Source organism: Mus musculus, chromosome X (genome assembly GCF_000001635.26).
Source record: "Mus musculus strain C57BL/6J chromosome X, GRCm38.p6 C57BL/6J".
Lineage (NCBI taxonomy): Eukaryota > Metazoa > Chordata > Mammalia > Rodentia > Muridae > Mus > Mus musculus.
The window spans coordinates 132,055,751-132,072,108 of NC_000086.7; positions in this window are offsets into that span (position 1 = coordinate 132,055,751).

The following is a 16,358-nucleotide window of genomic DNA, read 5'->3' on the forward strand; positions in this document are numbered from 1 at the left end:
AGTTCAGCAGAGTTGGAATAGCAAAAACAAATCAACAGAGGTGGCATGACCTAACAGAGACAGCCAGAACACAGCTGAATTGGCAAGACTCAGCAGGAGGAACAAGGGCCAATAGGAACCCTGGGAGATGTTCACTTTTGTACCTCTTTCAGCAAAGTGAAGATCAGCTAAGAGGCAAGGCCAATAAGCTTTGCACAGCTAGATCTACCAGCAAGTAAGCCCCCAAGATTTCTCAAAATCAGCTGACTCTCTCCAAACCTCATGTGTCCTCCACAGGTCTTGCCTCACCAAATGGTTTGCATCAGCACCTGAGTCTGACACAAAAACTCCAAGTGAGTAAGTCTGTCTCAGCTGAAATCACTTTGCCAATCAGACCAAGTCCAAGAAAGCCACAAGAAGCTTTAGAATACCACCAGGAGGTTTTTGTTTTTGTTTTTTTTGTTTTTTTGTTTTGTTTTGTTTTGTTTTGTTTTGTTTTTTGGTGTATTTTTCTCCATGGAGTCCTGACAAGTGGAGCTCTATTACATGATGTAAGGTGGACCAATATATGCTTGTTAGAATCAAAGAATCCTTCATCATGGGTCCTTTCACATGCTTTTTATGATTTACAATCCAAATATATAAACAAGAAAATAGTAATTAGATGAATAAAATCATATATTTAGGCCTGAGAGGCCTCTATCCTTTGAACAAAACTGCTTGTTGTAATCATCAATGAAGTTCACAATTGAGAAACACAATGAAGATATCAAAATTGCCAATTGATTCCAGAATGTCTTCACTAAGTTTGTGTTTTATAATAGGCTGAATTCATAGCTATTTTGGGGTGCACATATACCAGATGTCACAGGTTGTATACATAATGATCTATCCAAAATCAAATGAAATGTGAGTGTTATTCAGGTCTTTTACTTTGTTATCATTGTCATCATGACAAAATACCTGACTTAGACAACTTAAGGGAGAAAGCATCAGAGATTTATACTTATGATCCAGTGGTTCTTTTGCTTTCTGTCTTGAGGTGCACGTTTGTGTGTGTGTGTGTGTGTGTGTGTTTGTCTATGTCTATGTAAGTGTTATGCAACAAAGTGACAGTTCTTGCCTCCTGTTGACCAGGAAGTTAAGAGAAACAAGACAGTCCTAGCAAGAGGGTATAGATTTATTTCCAGGAAACTCTGCCTGTGACCAATCTCTTCTACTTAGGATATACTTTTGAGAGATTAAGTCATTGATTAGACCAGTTCTCAGAATCAGTCCAAAGCACTGTCAACTAGCAACCAAGCTTTTACCCCATCAGAATTTTACTTCATATTGTAAAAACATACATGGGAAACAAAGATAATGTTATTTTCTTTCAGACATTAAGAAATACACATAGAAATGGAGATACAAAGGATATTAGATTCAAAAATCTCTGTACTTTAAATATGTTGTTTCTTTTAAATTGTACAATCATGATAGAACAGCAACAAAACCTTGCCAGGATAATAAGCTGATTTTAAAATTCAATTACAAACACAAAACCAAGAAGAGTCAACAGTACTCTGTGACATATGTGCATATAATATAAAGCAACAGGCTCCGAACAGTGATATACTAAAAAAAAAAAAAAAAAAAAAAAAAAAAAAAAAAAAAATCATGGAAGCATAGGAAAATGAATAAGACAAAAGAGCCAAGAAAGAGACTTATGTATACAAATTCTTCTGATTTAAGACAAAAGGAATATTGTAATACAACAAAGAAAACATGTCTTTGAAAAACTACTCTTGGTCAATTGGGCATCCAGATGGAAAATATCACTGACAGTGCTTATGAGGATCAAACCATATGCTAGGGATCTATAGGGAATTTCTGAAGTTGCTCCACAGAGACCTATGTTTGATTCTCAAGGGTCTGTTCCTCCACACAAGATGCCATATGATGCTTAGCTTCACAGACTTGTTTCATTTCTTCACAGCACCTTATCCCCCAGGAATACACTGATCATGGTCCTAGACTCATCTTGATATGTTGCAGCTACTGTGTTTCCCCATGGTGTGGGCCAAGAATTCTTAACATAATTCAGAATGTAATGAAGTAGAAACTGTCATTGGCCGGATATAGTATTAAAGAATATTTACTATGTCCAATTTTCTGAGGAACCGCCAGACTGATTTCCAGAGTGGTTGTACAAGCCTGCAATCCCACCAACAATGGAGGAGTGTTCCTCTTTCTCCACACCCTCGCCAGCATCTGCTGTCACCTGAATTTTTGATCTTAGCCATTCTCACTGGTGTGAGGTGGAATCTCAGGGTTGTTTTGATTTGCATTTCCCTGATGATTAAGGATGTTGAACATTTTTTCAGGTGCTTCTCTGCCATTCGGTATTCCTCAGGTGAGAATTCTTTGTTCAGTTCTGAGCCCCATTTTTTAAGGGGGTTATTTGATTTTCTGAGGTCCACCTTCTTGAGTTCTTTATATATGTTGGATATTAGTCCCCTATCTGATTTAGGATAGGTAAAGATCCTTTCCCAGTCTGTTGGTGGTCTTTTTGTCTTATAGACAGTGTCTTTTGCCTTGCAGCCTAGCAAACACAGAAGTGGATGCTCACAGTCAGCTAATGGATGGATCACAGGGCTCCCAATGGAGGAGCTAGAGAAAGTACCCAAGGAGCTAAAGGGATCTGCAACCCTATAGGTGGAACAACATTATGAACTAACCAGTACCCCTGAGCTCTTGACTCTAGCTGCATATGTATCAAAAGATGGCCTAGTCGGCCATCACTGGAAAGAGAGGCCCATTGGACACGCAGACTTTGTGTGCCCCGGTACAGGGGAACGCCAGGGCCAAAGGGGGGGAGTGGGTGGGTAGGGGAGTGGGGGTGGGTGGGTAAGGGGGACTTTTGGTATAGCATTGGAAATGTAAATGAGCTAAATACCTAATAAAAAATGGGAAAAAAAAAAAAAAAAGAATATTTACATACGTGAACAAACTAATAAGCATTTTAAATGACAAAATATCAGAGGATCTAGTGTCATCTACGATGTAAGCCTCTGGGAATGCCTGTGAGCGATTATCTACATTAATTTAAACTCTGGACATGTCTGTGAGGGATATATCTAGAATAGGTTAATTGAGATGGGAAACATACTTTAACTTGCAGCCCCAATAAATGGAGCAAGTGAACTGAGTCCTAATCTTTACTGCTGTTTCCTTACTGACTGCAGACACAGTATGGCCAACTGCTTCAAGCTACTGCCACTAAGACTTCCCTGCCACAGTGGACTATACCATAGAACCGTGAGCCAAAATTAATCTTTCTTTCCATAAATTGTTTCCTAATTGGCATTTGGTCACAGCAAGAATGTAAGTAACTAATGCAGAAAATCGACACTGAGAAAGGGGGCCATTGTTAAGATAAATCTGAAAACATGTTTTCTAGATCTTTGGAAAGAGTTTGTGGGAAGAATATTCAATACTTCAGAACTTTTGGCTTAAAAAAGACCTCTAATTTTTAAAGCAGAATGTAAGGGGCTATTTTCATGGAAATGTAGAGAAGAATGCATGTATAATGCATATATATATACATATATATATATATATATATATATATATATATATATATATATAGTGCAGATTTAGCTCATGAGGTTTTTAGATGTGATATGTATGCCATTATGGGACTAGAGGCCCTTCCTGATAGATTCTGGCAGAGACTTTGGCAGTCTTCTGAGAATTTAAATTAGGCTAAATTTAAAAATGGTGGACTAGTGTGAAAGGTATTGTTTCCTGGATTTCTTTCTCAGTTGTTTTGTCATTTGTATATTGGAAGTCTACTGATTTTGTGTGTGTGTTTAAATTTTACCCTGCTACTTACTTAAAAATTTTTTTAACAGCTTTAGTTTCATGGTGGAGTTTTTAGGCTCATTTATGTATCATCAGTAAAAATAGATATTTTGACTTTATTGTTACTTATTTTTAAACTATGTGTATCCATCAGTTGCCTTACTGTTTCAGCTAAGATTTCAAGTATTATGTAGTTAGGGAGAGAGTGGAAGTGTTCCTCTGTATGAAGAGATCTGGTCTTTAGGAAATATTTTTAGTTTCTCTCCATTTGTTGTTGGCTCTGGGCTTGTGGTAAACTACCTTCTTATGTTGAGGTCTCTCCCTTGTATTCCTAGTCTCCCCATTACTTTAATCATGACTAGCTTTTGGATTTTGTTAAAGGTTTTGTTTATATCTAAGGAGAAGAACATTTGTTTTTTGTCTTTCAATATGTTTATATAGTAAGTTACATATATCCATTTACAAATGTTGGACTATTTTTGCATCTCTGGAGTGAATCCTGAATAATCATGTTGGATAATCTTTGGTTATTAGATTTGCACATATTTTATTAACAATTTTTGCATATATATTTACGAGTAAAGTTGAACTATAATTGTATTAAGTTTTTGGTCTTTGTGTAAGTTTCATATCAGTTAATTGTGGTAATTTCATATGATATTTCATATCAAGTAATTGTGGTAATTTCATATTAGGTAATTGTAAAATGAATTAATAAATACTCATTCTGCTCCTATTTTGCCCATCTACTGGAATATTCAGCACATACCTAAGGGACTGTTTTGATTATGGCAATTGATATGGTAACCCACTGGAACTACTAGATCAGTAAAAAGGAGTAAGGAGCTGAACAATTTATTTCTGTATGCTTCCAGAGTGCTGATGGAAGTTGGCCAGCTGCCTCTAGGTCCTGGTGTCATGCTTTTCCCACCATGATGGGTTATACCCTCCAACTGTGAGCAAAGATAAGACCTTTTACCCCATAAATTTCTTCTCAGATGCTTGGTCACAGCAACTGGACAAGTAACTCATACAGCACTTGGCTCCTTATCAACCATAACTGATGCAAGGCTATATTTTCTTCCAAAACTTCAAAATAAACAGCATGGCATTTAAGAATAGAGGAGATAGGAGAAGCTAATTGATTTTTAGTTTTCAATAATCATAAAATAAATTTAGTAAATGTACTAGTTGCTTTGTAAAATATAATTATATTAGATAGAATATATTAATTTTATTAGCAAGGTATTATTTTAACAAAATTAATAAATATTTTGAAATGTTCTCGGTATTATTTAATCAAGCTAAATATTAAAAGATATGACTTAGATAAACAAAGTCTGTTTGCAGTGATTACTGGTTTTCAACTACAGTATTACTGAAAATGAATCCTGTGAAAATCATTATTAGAGAAAAATTTATTTCAAAGGAACTAATATATAACAATACATATCAATGTTAGAGCATTGTTAAAGGAAAATGAGGGATAAAATCATGGCCTTGGAGGAGCCACATTATTCTTACCTTAAAAAGGAACAACTTTGAAAGAAAAGGTGACCATGAGAATAAATTTAAAGTAAGTTTTCTTCATCAACTATTTTAAAAAATAAGAAGATAATGACATTCATAATGTTATACATTTAACACAGGAACTCAACCCACAGTGTTTGAAGAGATTCTACTGTTTAATGAGGAAAAGAACAGAAAATAGTCACATAAAAAAAAAACTTGAAAAAATCAGTACTTTATAACATCATCACTTTGTATAGCTATGTCTTTCACAGGCTCTTAACCAAGTTAACATTTTCTACTTTATATGGATAACCACGTGTTTTCAAAATATATTTTAAAACATGATCTGAAACATACTTCCACCCATATCACTTATGAAAATGGAAGAATTATTTTCCCCATTCTGCGGTAGTGTTCAATCAACTGAGAATTATGCCACATTTGATGTCTCACTCTAACTAATTATTACACATTCTAATTGCTTTTGCTTATCTGCAACCCTGGAAGGCTGTTGCTATTTTTGTGTTTTGAATGTCATTGCTATTTGAGGTTATGTTTGCTTTTCTTTAAATCATGCCCTAACCAAGTGTAAGGTGAAAATTCACAGCATGTGTTCTCTAGGGAAAAAAAAACAAAACCTAAAAGGAAGGAGGGAGTGACACTGAAAACATGGTACCACAAAGCCAACCTTGACATCATTGCTGATCCTACAGTGACAACTAGTTTTAAGAGAATCCTAAGATCTCATAGTGTATCAATGAGTGGAGAATTATGCACATATGGTCCACAGAGGATGATGTTTGAACCTGGAACAACTCAGTACTTAGACTATTACCAGAAATGTTTTGTTTTACACCATTTTTAAAATTTTTGTGGCCTCTCTTAAACATGCTGGGTTTCAGCTCAGTAGTCTGTTTTAATCTGTCTTCCCATTGAGTGCAATGTACATTCTAGTTTCAAAATGATTTGTAGAGAAAATTATGTTGAGAAATATAGGTGTGAAGGCATCACAGGGAAGATGCCTAAGCACAGTTAAATGGTGATGAAGGAGCATCTGTACTGAAGAAATGTGTTGAAAATATAATAATAAAAGTGAAATTTCACTAGATAATATTTTTCAATAGGCATGAGGGAATGAAATTCAATCATAGTTCAGAGCAGAGGGTTATGCATGCATTGAAATAAAAGTGAAAAGGAAAAGGATGGATTCAGATAATAACTTGTAAAATTATTAAATGTTTTCTATGTCAGATATCACTCTCAAATATTCACAAGGACATATCCTTGTATTGTTTCAATAACCTCTAGAAAACTATTATAAATCCCTGCCACACTGATGAAGAGAGAGAAGTACAGAGTTAAATTACTTTTCCCCAAGTTGCTGATAACACATGACAATGCTAGACTTAATACACAGGCAATTTTGTCATATAAAAGATAATTTTATATTATTTGTTATTATTGTATTTTACTTTATTTTGAGACACTTCACAGAGGTAACTCTTGCTGTCCTCTAATTTACTATGTACATGAGGCTAACTTTGAACTTGGAGTTTATTTTGTTATCTTTGCCTAATAAGTATTGTGATTAACAGTGTGGGTCACTATGCTTGCCTAGAGTCAATATTTTTAACAATTATTCTTTGATATAAATTTGATTCATGTGAATTTGTTTGTCGTATGTATTTATTCTTATTTCTTTGTCTCAATAAGGAGTCTCATGTAGATCAGGTGGACATTAAATATATTTTGTTTCTGAGGATGACCTTAAAATCTGTTTTCGTAGATCTTCTTCCTAAGTGATGGAATTATGCCCAACTATGAAGTACTTTGCTACTTATTTTTTTTCTGAGACAAGATTTCTCTTTGTAGCTTAGGTTGCCTAGCAATCCAAATGTATCTGAGATTGGAGTAATCTTGTTATCTATCTCTGTTAGCATTTTGTTGCTGGGATCATAGAATGTACCATGTTTTTACATGGAATGTACATTTACGGAATTCTTAGTGAGTAGCCTGGCTTGTCCCCAAGAAATCTGTTGAGAGTGAGTCAGAAGGAAATCAGATCAAACACAATGGAGATAATTAAAAACCAAGCATGATAAGACATGAGTGGATAAATGAAGAAAATAAAATCTATAATGATAAAATGGCCACAGGAGTCAAAAGACAATTGAATTGAATGACTGATTATTAGTCTTTTGCAAATCTTATTCATACTGTTGCTTCTGGTGGTGACCAGCAGTCTATAACCAAGGCAGCACCAGAACAGTGCATATTTGGTGTTATATGGCGTTTACATTTTGCCAGGAAGTTACAAAAGAACATAGAGCAGTGTGATGTTTTCTAGTCTTGCATGGATGGTAAATATGTATGGCAATAGTGGGCAAGCTGCATCTAGATGGAAGTTAAAATGAGATTACTTACATTGTTAAGAAAGTTATAAAAGGAAAATATACATATTTTCACATCGATTTTAATTCTGTGTTTTCTGGAAAGCTTTAGTCATATGCATGAATATTTCACATCATTTAAGAATTCTGTCTCTTCAATTTCATTTGTGTTTTTCATCAATTTTAATTTTTTAATTAATTTTTTTTCTGAGTTAATTTTTCATTTGTTTTTCTTTGTGCTTACCAATTTTCATGGATATTTTAACATCTGATATGGCATAGCCTACTTGATCCCACCTCTCCGTAGCATTACTGAAACCTCCATTTTAAAATTTTCTATCTTTGAATGCATTGGTATTTCTAGATAGTGTTTTTTTCATATTTTAATAGCTTTCTTAAAGTAATTCCATGAGTGAAGTTATTAAAAGAAATGAGAGGTGCAGTTCTGTTGCCTGATCTATTGACATTGCTCTCCAGAAGAATAATTTCAATTTTCCTTGCCACCAGGAAAGGGAGATGATGCCAGTTTTTCTACATAACCTTATTAAAAGAGTTTTGAAAAATACGGTTAAAATTGTTTTCTAGTTCATGTAAATAAGAAGCATTCTATGCCCTTATTGTATTTATTACTTTTATTATTATTTCAGTAAGTTTGTATGTGGTGATGTGAGATATATTTCATTTGGAGTGAAATTTATTTTCATACATTTTAATTTGTATTTAGTACATCATGAGTGATGTTATTTCAATTAATTCATATAAATTAATATGAGTGGTAGTGTTATTTTAATAGATTTATATAAAACTGACACGAATGGTAGTGTTATTTTAATAAATTTATATAAAATTAATTGACAATAGAATACTTTCACTCAGATATCATAAACACAATAGATTCACAAAAAATGAAAGATAAATTTCAAGTACTTCTAAATGCTTATTTTTTATGACTTTGGAAATATTCACATATTAGTTTGTTATACACATATGGCAGAAGAGAAATATTTTGCAACGTTAAATAATTCATATAATTCTTAAAATTGAAAGTATGGAGCTATCAACATGATACACATTAAATGTGACATTGATTTATGTTAAATAATGGAATAGAGAATACTTTATTCATAAGAGCAGGCAATAAAATATATTTATATAAGTCTGATAAAATTTAAATTTTATCTCAAAATTGATTTTAAATTTCAGCGGGTATTGGATACAATAAAATGTGAATACTTGAAATGCCAAGATATGTTGCAACTATATGAAAGCATTAAACATATTTTTAACTTTATACATTTCCTTCTTATTTATGGTTGATGAAAAAATACCAAATTTTATAGATGTCAAACACAACGGCATTCTTTAGGTGATAAATATCAATACAATATATATATTATGTATATATATATATCGAATTATTCCTTTATATATATACATAAATATGAAATAAAAGGAAGTTTATAATGTGAGATAAAATGTAACTTATATATTATGAATATATAACCTGCTGAGGTATCTTTCTGGCTCCTACTATGTATAATTACTAATATAAATATCACTGAGCAAATATCAGAAATATTTGGTCAGATTTGAAATTTTGACATGTTGCCAATTATAGCCATATAAAATTTATGGCTTTATACATACATTAAAATCTTGTAAATATGATTATATTTTGTTAGATTGGTTTAATATTTATAAATAATTATATATATGTATGTAAGCACTTATATTTAATTATTCAAATGCTGTAAGTGTGAATCATAAGCCAATATATAGTAGTTGTCTTAAAGAATTGTTAAATACACAAATGAGATTTCAATTTAAATGAAAACAAAAACTTAACACATTTTAAAAAATCTTCTAAGTTTTAACTATTAATATCAAAGTCATTACTTTTTTAATATGCCAGACAGCTAAAAGAAAACTTCCAGCTGGATGTAGTGACACACAGATTTCATCTTGAGGGGCAGAGGCAGGAAGATCATTGAGGAAGCTGGCCCAGTATGCATACTGAGTTCTTAGCTATCCAAGGTTACATACTATATCTTAAAAGGAAAAAGAAAAAGAAAAAGTTGGCACAAATACACACTGCTTAAAAACTTTCATAAAATGTATTTACTGGAAACCCAAACACTTACACTATATATATATATATATATATATATATATATATATATATATATATCACCATAACACTCTGGTGGAACAGAATCTGAGATACTATAATTGTCATGGTTTATGCTACATTTATTCATTGTTAGGATACATGTAAGAATTAATTCTCTTATTTTAAATATGTACTATTCACTTCTAGAAAAGTGGATTTGAAACCAAACATATTAGAAGGAACAGACTACATTTGTTAAAGAGAAAAAAACAGCACCTGTCTTAGAGATCCTACAAGATGACTGGTTAGAACTCTTGTGATTATGTGTGGTTAAATGACCCAAGGCTCAGGCCACTGTGTAGGCCTGAGTGGGAGTTTTGACTGTGCTTTCCCCACACTGGCTCTAGGCAGCATTCCAGGGATTGGAGAGCGCAGTCTGAGGTTCCTGGGGACTGCCTGAATTGCCTCAGGGGTCCCTGGACCTGTCTGGAAGGCAGGGACAGCAGTTTTTCCCTTGGGCATCCCAGACACCTCTGGATGCCATGAAGAGCTGAGAATGGAGTAGGAGTCCACAGGCTGATTCTAGCCCAGGCAGAAGGTAAAGGATGGAGGAGAGCTCCAGCTGGGTCCCACAGGGAGGAGAGTGTCCCTGGCTTGTTCAGCAGGAGGCTTGGCTTGGTGGAGATTGCAGCTGGGAGCACTGAGAGGCCTTCTGCAGGAGATTAGACATGGCTCTTTAGACTTGAAGGCCTGTTCCATTGCTCCCCATGGTGGATTCCAATAAGAAGAGACAGTCCATGATTTTAAGACATTTATTGTCATGGCAGAGTGGTGATGAGTAACCATACCCCTCTTTCTCAGGGCAGACCTGAGACCTTTTGCAAAGAGGAATGGCAGGGAAGGGACGTTTAATTGGCTAAGTCCTTCAGTCCTTGAGGTACCTCGTTAAAATGGAGATCTGTTTTCAGGCTACATGGCCTGTGGTCACCTTTTCTACCTGTGGAGGGGCTTGGGGCATTGCCCTTATGTGACTTATGGCCGCAGAATTATGGAGAGCTGAAGCCTTGTGTCAGGAGCCTGGTATCTATGAGTGTGGCAAAATACCTACCACTCCTTACAGGGTCCCCAGGGTTCCAAACCTAGCTGAGCCAGAAACCAGGCTGCCATTAAGGGTCCTACAGTTATAGAGCCTCAGAATGCTATACAGACCAAGAGCTTATCTTACAATATTTTCAATCTCCTTAACTGGCATTTTTGCCCAACTGTGCTTTTGACTTAACACCCCCCTGACTCTCAGAAGCCTTTAAAATGTACTAACAGATTAGTAGAGACTACCCATTCAAAACCTAAGAATATCATCCAATAAGGATCCAAGATCCAGAGATGATATTTTCCCAGCATTTCTAGAACTCACCTACCCAAAGTTTCCAGCAGTGTGTGTAAAAAGTACCTTGATTTTTTTTTTTTTGCTTTCTTTTCTTCTGTAACTATTGAAACCATATGCAGCTGTGTTCACAGACCCTGGTCATTCATATTTACCACAGGAATACTCTATCATCTTTTATTCATTTTTATGGAATGACTGTTTTGCATTGACACATGTGACATAATGTTTTATGTCTTCACTCCATGACATTTCTTAGCATTCACACTTTCGTTTATGCGCAATTCGTTGCAAAATAAAATCCCCAATTTGAAGCAGTTTTGCATTTTGAACAGCTGCTCTGTGACTTTTCCTAGGGATTCTATTTCTAGTTACCCTAGATAGAAAGGGCAATGGCAGACCAAAGCAATCATTCTACCTGAGTCTAGCTTGATCAGACATTGAGTAGAGCAAAGGTTATTTACAGGAGCATTGGCAAATAACAGAAAGCTATATCTCAAAGAAAAGTCTGACATTCCCACTTCTACAGGAAATGTATGTGGGTTTAATCTTGGGAGGGTCGCATGTAGGCAATCACAGGTAATCACAGCTTTTTTGGTTTCTTGATGGCAATAGCTCTGTAATGTTCAGAAGATAGACTTCCATAATATTTTGTCTTTATAGATTTTCCAGAGATTTTCCAACACTGAACAAGTAATCACACACACACACACACACACACACACTTATGCTGGTTTAATCAACAACCTTGTCAAGAATATTAACACTCTTATGTTTAAATCACAATTCATAATATAAAATAAAATAGTGGTCTGATGAATAGATTTAGATTTTTTGATCTATATAGATTTTGAGATCCTATTTAAGAAAAAGTATCTGTCACAAATATGCTAATTAGAAAAGGTAATATTTATCCAGAATAACAAAATTACCTGTTAAAATTATTTTTATACAATTTGTAAAACACATGAAACCAAGAAGAAGGAAGATCAAAGTGTAGAAACTTCAATCTTTAGAAGGGGGAACAAAATATCCATGGAAGGAGATAAAGAGACAAAGTTCAGAGCAGAGTCTAAAGGAATGACCATCCAGAAACTACCCAACCTGGGGATCTATTCTACAAACAACCACCAAATCCAGACACTACTGCAGATGCCAAAAATAGCTTGCTGACAGGAGCCTGACATAGCTCTCTCCTGAGAAGATCTGCCAGTGCCTGACTAATACAGAAGTGGATGCTCACAGTCATCCATTGGACAGAATGAAGGAGGTAGAGAAAGTACCCAAGGAGCTGAAGGGGTTTGCAGCCCCCTAGGAGAAACAACAATATGAACTAAAGAGTACCCCCAGAGCTCCCTGGGACTAAACTGTCAATCAAAGAAAACACAAAGAAGGACAAGTGGCTCTAGATGCATATGTAGCAGAGGATGGCCTAGTTGGTCTTCAATGGAAGGAGAGGCCCTTGGTCCTGTGAAGGTTCTATGCCCCAGTAGAGGGAAATGCCAGGGCCAGGAAGCAGGAGTGGGTGGGTTGGGGAGAAGGGGGGAGGGGGAGAAGATAGGAAATTTTTGGAGGGGAAACTAGGAAAGGGGGTAACATTTGAAATGTAAATAAAGAAAATATCTAATAAAAATCAGTCAAATATGAGAAAATCCAGAACACAGAAGCAAAAATTTACTGTTTCATATAATTACAGTCTCATAAAAATGAAAGTTATTTTTCTAGGATTATCTATAGAGTTAATAAGAAGGTAAGTTTGTATTTATTATAATACCGCTACTCTTTCTTAGCTTAAAATCTTTTAGTAATTTAGAATTTCACTTTTCTGTTTCATCACTCATTATCAAAATGGTATTAAATTTAAGAATTTTTACTAAACTAGGAAAACTTTTAGTACATATTTGCCATTTGTCAAGTGTTCAAGTTATACTGTCCTCTCAGAAGTGCTAAATAATCTTAGAATAGACAGACCATGTCCTATTTGTCATCAATGTCATAATCTTATTGAAAGATATTTGCTTTATGTTATTTTTACCACTGTCAGTAAGGCACATAATGTCAGTAAGAAATTGAAAGTCAACTGCTTTCCCAGTGTAGTCACATGATTCATTCCTCATTAATCACATTATCAATAACTTTCAGAGCCTGCTTCTTATTTCTATTCAAAATTTATTTTCTACTTTTTAAAATTAATTTATTATTATATTATTTACATCCTAAATGTTTTCCCCACTCCAGGCCCCCCCTTGCAAAGCTCTTCCCCTACCCATCCTCTCCTTTGCCTCTGAGATGGTATCCCCCTGAGCATTCCCCATTCCTGAAGCATCAAGTCTCTGCAGGATTGCCCTCTCCCATTGAGGCCACACAAGACAGTCCTCTGAGACATATGTGCCAGGGGCCTTGGATAAGCACCCTGCATGCTCGTTGCTTGGTGGCTTAGTCTCTGGGAGCTTCCTGGGGTCTAGGTTATTTGACACTGTTGGTCTTCCTATGGGGTTACCAATCACTCCAGTTCCTTCAGTCCTTCCTATAACTCAATCCAACTGTGAATATCTGCATTTGTTTCAGTGAACTACTTGTAGAGTCTCTCAGAGGACAGTCATACTAGGCTCCTGTCTGCAAGCACGACATAACATCAGTAATAGTGTCAGGGTTTGGTGCCTGCCCATGGGATGGATCTCAAGCTTGGGAGGGAGAGTCACTGATTGCCCATTCCTTTAGTCTTTGCTCTATTTTGTCCATGCATTCCTTTTAGACGAGAGGAATTTGGGATTGAACATTATGTAGATGAATTGGTGACCCCATCCCTCCACTGGGGGCCCTAACTACTGGAGGTAGTCTCTCTTAAAGTTCCATATCTCCTCTGTTGGGAATTTCGGCTAAGGTCACCCCGAATGAGGGAGCCTTGACCATCCCAGGTCTCTTGGACTTTCTAGAGGTTCCCTCCACCCCAACCCCAGCAGCTGCATAATTTCCTTAGCCCTTTGTGTTTCTCTCCTTCCCTCACCACCATTCCTGACCTTGCTTCCCTTTCCCCCTATCCCATCCAGATCCCTCCCTCCCTGTACCTCCAATAATTATTTTGTTCTCCCTTCTAAGTGGGATTGAAGCATCCTTAGTTAGGCCTTCCTTCTTGTTTAACATCTTCCAGTGTGTGGAGTATATAATGGGTATTCTTTACTTTTTGTCTAATATTAAATTATCAGGAAGTACATACCATGCATGTCCTTTGGGGTCTAGGTTGAATCCAGCACTCCCACCTCAGCCAGTCTGGAAAAGCAAGGCTCAGATTTAAAATCATATCTCATGATGCTGGTAGAGGACATCAAGAAGGGCTTTAATAACTCACTTAAAGAAATACAGGAGAACACTGCTGAAGAGGTAGAAGTCCTTAAAGAAATACAGGAAAACACAACCAAGCAGGTGATGGAATTGAACAAAAGCATCCAAGATCTAAAAATGGAAGTAGACACAAAAAGAAAGAAAACCAAAAGTGAGACAACGCTGGAGATTGAAACCCTAGGAAAGAAATCTGGAACCATAGATGGTTCATCAGCAACAGAATACAAGAGATGGAAGAGAGAATCTCAGGTGCAGAAGATTCCACAAATAAGACAGGCACAACAATCAAAGAAAATGCAAAATGCAAAAAGATCCTAACTCAAAACGTTCAGGAAACCCAGGACACAATGAGAAGACCAAACCTAAAGATAATAGGAGTAGATGAGAATGAAGATTTTCAGGTTAACGGGCCAGGAAATGTCATCAGCAAAATTATAGAAGAAAACTTCCCAAACCTAAAGAAATAGATGCCCATGAACATACAAGAAGCCTAATGAACTCCAAATAGACTATACCAGAAAAGAAATTCCTCCTGACACCTAATAATTAGAACAAAAAATGCACTAAATAAGGATAGAATATTAAAAGCAGTAAGGGAAAAATGTCAAGTAACATATGAAGGCAAGCCTATCAGAATTAACCAGACTTCTCACCAAAGTCTATGAAAGCCAGAAGATCCTGGACAGATGTTATGCAGACCCTAAGAGAACACAAATGCCAGCCCAGGCTACTATACCCAGCAAAACTCTCAATTACCATAGATGGAGAAACCAAAGTATTCCATGATAAAACTAAATTCACACAATATCTTTCCACAAATCCAGCCCTTCAAAGGATAATAAAGGGAAACCACCAACACAAGGACAGAAACTGCACCCTAGAAAAAGCAAGAAAGTAATCTTTCAACAACCCGAAAAGAAGACAGTCTTAAGAACAGAATACCAACTTTAACAACAAAAATAACAGGAAACAACAATTACCTTTCTTTAATTTCTCTTAACATCAATGGAATCAATTCCTCAATAAAAAGACATAGACTAATAGACTGGCTACACAAACAAGACCCAACATTTTGTTGCTTACAGGAAACCCACCTCAAGGAAAAGGACAGACACTACCTCAGAGTGAAAGTTTGGAAAACAATTTTCCAAGCAAATGGTCCAAAGAAACAAGCTGAAGAAACAAGAAACAAGTAGCCATTGTAATATCGAATAAAATTGACTTCCAACCCAAATATATCAAAAAAGACAAGGAAGGGCCCTTCATATTCATCAAAGCTAAAGTCTACCAAGATGAACTCTCAATTCTCAATATCTATGCTCCAAATACAAGGGCAGACATATTCATTAAAGAAGCTTTAGTAAAGCTTGAAGCACACATTGCACCTAACACAATAGTGGGGGATTTCAACACCTCACTCTCACCAATGTACAGATCCTGGAAACAGAAACAAAACAGGAACACATGGACACTAACCTAAGTTATGAAAAAATGGATTTAATAGATATCTACAGAACATTTTATCCTAAAACAAAAGGATATAGCTTCTTCTACGGTACCTCCTCCAAAATTGACCATATAATAGATCACAAAACAGGCCTCCACAGATACAAAAATATTAAATTATCCCATGCATCCTATCTGATCACCACAGACTAAGGCTGATCTTTAATAACAACATAAATAATAGAAAGTCATCATTCACGTGGAAACTGAACAACACTCTACTCAATGTTCCTTGGTCAAGGATGAAATAAAGAAAGAAATTAAAGACTTTGTAGACTTTAATGAAAAT